This window comes from Cibotium barometz, chromosome 14, assembly GCF_041138505.1.
Source record: "Cibotium barometz isolate CiBa-2024 chromosome 14, ASM4113850v1, whole genome shotgun sequence".
Classification (NCBI taxonomy): domain Eukaryota; kingdom Viridiplantae; phylum Streptophyta; class Polypodiopsida; order Cyatheales; family Cibotiaceae; genus Cibotium; species Cibotium barometz.
The window spans coordinates 16,246,401-16,251,911 of NC_141059.1; positions in this window are offsets into that span (position 1 = coordinate 16,246,401).

Consider the following 5,511-nt stretch of genomic DNA (forward strand, 5'->3'; position numbering starts at 1 on the left):
CTCGATTCTTTGACTTCTTCGCACACTCGTATGCAAAATGTCCTTCTTTGTTACACCTATAACATATAATCACACGAGGCCTTCGATTTCCATTGTTATTCTTCATTGTAGGTTTAGTCTTCTTCCCATTCAGTTGTGGATCTTTGTCCTTTCCCAGCTCACCTTTATTCTGAAACTTTTCAAGAGGATTAGGTTGAGAAAACTGAGCAATATGAGGCTCTGACACCGTAGTCTCGCTCCAAAGTCCATTTTTCTTCTCACAGTTGGTTGCTAGAGAAATAGCATTGCTAAGAGAACAAGGGTGAAACATGTTCAGTTCCGCTCTAATAATTGGTTTCAGACCTGCCCCATAAACTTCCTTCTTTGCTCTTTTTCATGCACTGATATATTATCTTTTTTAAACTGTATGAGATTATCCCATCTTTGTCTGGCTTTGCTCTTGTATGACACTAGAGCAAGAAATCCTTCTTAATCAGCTTCTGAAATTCTTTCCATGACTTTGGTTTGCGTCTGCTTCGTCTAACGACATTCCACTAAAGACCAAATGATTAGAAGCACATTTGACCTTGTCTTTTTCAGAAAAGTTTTCCCCATAAAAGTAATCGTCGAGTTGGCTTAACCAAGCGAGTATGATACATGCATCCTTTGTGCCATCATAGTTCTGAAAAGTAAAAGCCTTTCTACTGATCTTGCTTTCCTTTCGAGATGCTTGAGCTTTCAGAGTAGCCAGCACAGCCCTTTGAATAGGATCCTCCTCAGAATCTGAAGAATCAGCTCTCGAAGATGCACATCTGTGCTTCTTGCTAGCAAATTTTTGCTTAAGATCTTCTCTCTTCTTCTTCTCGCTCCAGCAACAACTGAGCGTGAAGTGCATCGAGCTGGTCTTGAATAGTAGGCGGTTGTGGATTTGTAGCCATGATGAAAGAGAAGAAGACAAAAGATTGAGATAGTATAAATTGCGAAAAAAGTAGATAAACTTAATTGATATTTTGGCCGCTCCGCTTAAATCAAAGTTGATCTGTACAAAAGCAGAGGCATGGTAAATAACTCCTCAATTTGTCCGAAAAAGAATTCTGATTTTTTTTAAAGAAATAGGAATTTTCTACAAATTTGAGCTCCTCAACTCTCTTGAAAAAATAAATAAATATATATATATATATATATATATATATATCGTGGACGCTTTTGAGAACAAGACTTGTAAGCTTTTGGAACCTTTGAAGACTTGAAGGTAAGTCTTTAAAGACTTATAGATAAAGGTTTTTAACCTTTAATGATAAATTTAATGAAATATAAGCTTCTACAGGACGATGGGGCCGTTGAACAAGCCACGAAAGAGATTAGCAGCAACTTTATCTTCTGAAGCTGCTTTTTCAGGTTTTTGATGGTGGCCGTTCGATCCGTGTATCCTGATTCAGAAGTGGTGGTGACTGATGGAAAGTAATGATTACAAGTAAGGCGGATTTCGCAATACAGCAGCGCGGCCAGTTTTTCTTGCTTGTAAGGCTTAGGATATAAACCTATAATAATAATAATATATTAAAGCTTTTCACGAAGCTTTCACAAAGCTTCACTTACGGGCTTACGAGCTACGGGTGGCATGCGCTGCGGGTTATGGCTTCTTCTACCACACGGGTTACGGAAAACCATGCTTCTTCTGGCTATAGTGGACAGTCTGCATAACCTTCTGCTCCGATACCGCTGAATACGGGAAAAGATGTCCCCCAAACCCCAAAAATAAAAAAGCGTGTGCCCAAAGTAGCCCCGCTTGGGTATTTATAACCTTTATTACTTCCAAAAAATAGGTACACCGGCTATTATTTTGGCAGTAGGCTTGCCATGCAAGCATACTTTTACAACATGGATTAAACAATTTAAATAAAATAACATAACATTCTGAGTCCGGAATGGATACCTTTCCATTCCGCTTAAGAATTCCATCCTCAATGGTAAATTTCCATTGATATGATAAATCAAATGAGGATGATTCATCATTCCTTTGGCTAGCCTTATTCCATAATGATTGAATGTACGGAACTGCTTTTTGAGCTTCTCAAATACGATTCAATGTATAGTTCTCAATTCAACTAAAGCTCATCTAATACATTATGCGAGATAATGCATGCATTTTGCTACAACATCTTCTTTTCCCCATCGATACAACATTTCCATATGAAACTCTTGCATCAATTCAACCTATATTGCCTGACGGCCTCTTAGATTTGGTTGGTTACAAAAATACTTTAACATGTCATAGTCAGTGTAAACCTTAAACTCAGCCCCATATAAATAATGCCTCCACACCTTGAGGGCATGTACCACTGCATACAGCTCAAGCTCATGTGTGGACCACTTGCGTTGCGAGCTACTGAGTTTCTTCCTTTCAAAAGCAACTAGTCGACCTTCCTGGCTTAACACCGGCTTCTACCGCAATGTTACTTGCATCTGTCTCCACAACAAAAGGTAGAGAAGGGTCCACAATTTTCAACACTAGTGCGATTGTGATTGCGTGTTTTAATTTATCAAAGCTTTCATGATGGACTAGTGCCGACACGTACACTACTGCTAACTACAACAAATCTATCAAAGGCGTTATCTCGGAGTATAAGATAATAAATTTATGATATAAAAACTAGATGATCCTAAGAATGATCTGAGTGCAGTAATACCTTGGGGCATGGGCCAAGCTAAGATCACTACTTTATTTCTTCATATCCATTTTTACTCCTTGCACCAAAATTGCATGCCCTAGATATTCAATTTCCTCTTGATAGAGGAATGTTTTATCTTTGTTGGCATACAAAACATTGTGTGCTTTGTGCTATAATAAGTTCTTGCTATACACCAAAATATCATCGATAAAATCCATAACAAATTTTCCCATGATGGTCTGAAGACATTATTCATTAGCATCATAAACGTAGTTGGTGAATTTGTAAGTTCGAATGGCATTACAAGATATTCAAAATTACCAAAAAGGGTATGAAAAGCTATCTTGGGTACATCTTCCTCTCTAATGCAGATTTGGTGAGATAATTGCTTTTGAGATCAATCTTACAAAAAATACTTACTCCACCTAGAGCATCTATAAGATCATCAATCCATGGGATTGGATACCTATGCTTTACAATAATCTTATTCAGGGCTCTATAGTCTATACACATTCTATAGGAGGCATCTTTCTTCTTAACTAACAAAATGAGAGAAGCAAATGGTGAGAAACTAGGGCAAATGAGTCCTTTCGACAGGTACTCCTCAATTACCTTTGACAAGTACTCCTCAATTACCTTTGACACCTTGTTCTCCTTGACCAAACTCATGTGGTAAGGTGGTGGATTCACCAGAGCGGGTTCAAGCTCTATGCCCACATTTCTATGAGGAGGCAAGAAAGAAGGCAGGTCAGATTCTAAAACATCATAAAATTCCATAAGAATTTTCTCTTTCAGAGATTTCATATGGCATCATGAGTTGGACCTTCACTTTCTATCGTGTTTGAAACACGATAGATCTGATTAATCCAACACAAATATAAAGACTTACATGATATTTTAAATTTCTGCGTAGTTGTAATCAATGGATTCTTAGGAAGATCTGGGTTGCCTCGAATGTCCTTCCCTCATGCCAAAACATGCATCCGGAAGTCAATCAGGGGCTTCTTCCATGCATGCCATACCTTCCTTAGCACAACATCAAACTGTGCTAGTCATGTGATGTCAAAGTCAACCTCCTCAAAGTAGGATTGAATGGTGAGACCCAAGCCTACAACCTATTGATCCCATACCTCTCTTCCTTTTCCATTGGCTAACTTAAATGTGTATTGATACTCATATGGTTGAGTCTTTAGCTTCAATCTTTACCACTGAGAACTAGCCACATTATGTGTTGATCCTATATCAAAAAGCACCTTCACTGGTTTTCCTTCAGCACATCCTCTCATGACTATGAGATCTATCTCTAGAAATTGGTAACCATGAGTTGCTTCTACTGGAGACAAAACCATATCTGGTGTCGTGGGCACCTTGTTCTGAATAGTTGCTGAGAGTATTTAAGTGGAATGCTAAGGTGTCAGCTGAGGAGTCTCATCCTCCAAAAGATCCTCCTCAAGATCTATCTCGTAATCTGAATCCACTGGCTCGGTACTCTTCAATGGGCAATCTTTTCTCTAGTGTTTTCCCATAGACTCATAGCATAGACCTTCTTTCTTGGCCTTTTCAAATTGTTTCGGAGTAAGAGAAGATCTGAGATCAATATGTGATGATTCCTTTCTATTAATCCCAATGGAACTCTTGGAAGATTGTGCACTAGACATTGCACTCTTTCCCTCTTGCATAGGGTTATATAGCTAGAAGAATCAAAAGTAGGTCTACAATCTAGGTTTATAGGGTTGCAAGACTGGCTATTGCCTATGAAGTTTTCCAGCCATCTTCATACAAAAGAGCCATTTCAATAGCTCGCAAAAGGGTTTGATGCTTTTCTCGCACTTGACAGAATTTTGGGATCGAGGTTAGAATTTTGAGGAGGGTTTCCCTATAGTTTATCTACATACTCTTGGACACTAAGTTTGAGGAGGGTTTCCCTATAGTTTATCTACATACTCTTGGACACTAAGATTTTATTTAATAACAATTGAAAGTTCTCAAAAGGCTAGAAAATAAATGTGGCGAAAGTCCCTTGGTGTTGACGTGCTTGATGAGATCCATCAAAGTGTTTAAAATTGAATGTATACCCGTAGTCTTCTTCACAAGCTTGGTAGGCGGGCAAAGGAGTACTTTTAAGAGAGCTTCTCTTCTCTGCCCCCTCACACCCCCATGCTACACACCACTAGGTCTTTAGGTTGTTTCGTCGTCACTAGCAACAATACATCATTCACACTCAATCTGCTGAGCGGTGGTGTGCAATACAGTATGCTGCCTATTCCCACGCATCTACCATGTGTCCTGCACACACACCTGTACGTCCCCTGTGTCGCCACACGTTGTCCCATATGTTGCCATGTGTCTATGGCATAACATTCTCCCAAGTGAAGGTCAGACGTTGGTACTAAGGTCCATTTAATCTTTCCCACTTAAGGGTCTGAGTGTATTCTCCCAAGAGAAGGGCATAATCTAAAAAGTCTCAAATCTTAACCTTCCTCCTACTAGCTCATGCATGTGGGTGTATTTCTTATAGTCCCAAATTGGTTTACTAAGGGTTGTCACCCCTCTTAAGTTTCAATAGGCTCTCTGGTTTATATCCCCAAAAGTTTTGAATTTAGATAAGATTTATCGTCTATAGTAGATCCTTATCCTGACAATCTATTTGAGGAAGACACAACACTACCTCAATTATTTGAGCTTGACCTTTGATATCCTTTTAAATGGAGTAAATGCAAATGTCCTACCTCTAGTTTTAGTTCCTCAAGGGTACAACATAAGATTTCTAAACCACTAATCACATCTCAAGAGAAGTTTTCTACTTTTGCTCTCTATAACTGGCCAATTTAATTTTAGAATAATTAGAACTCATGTTCTA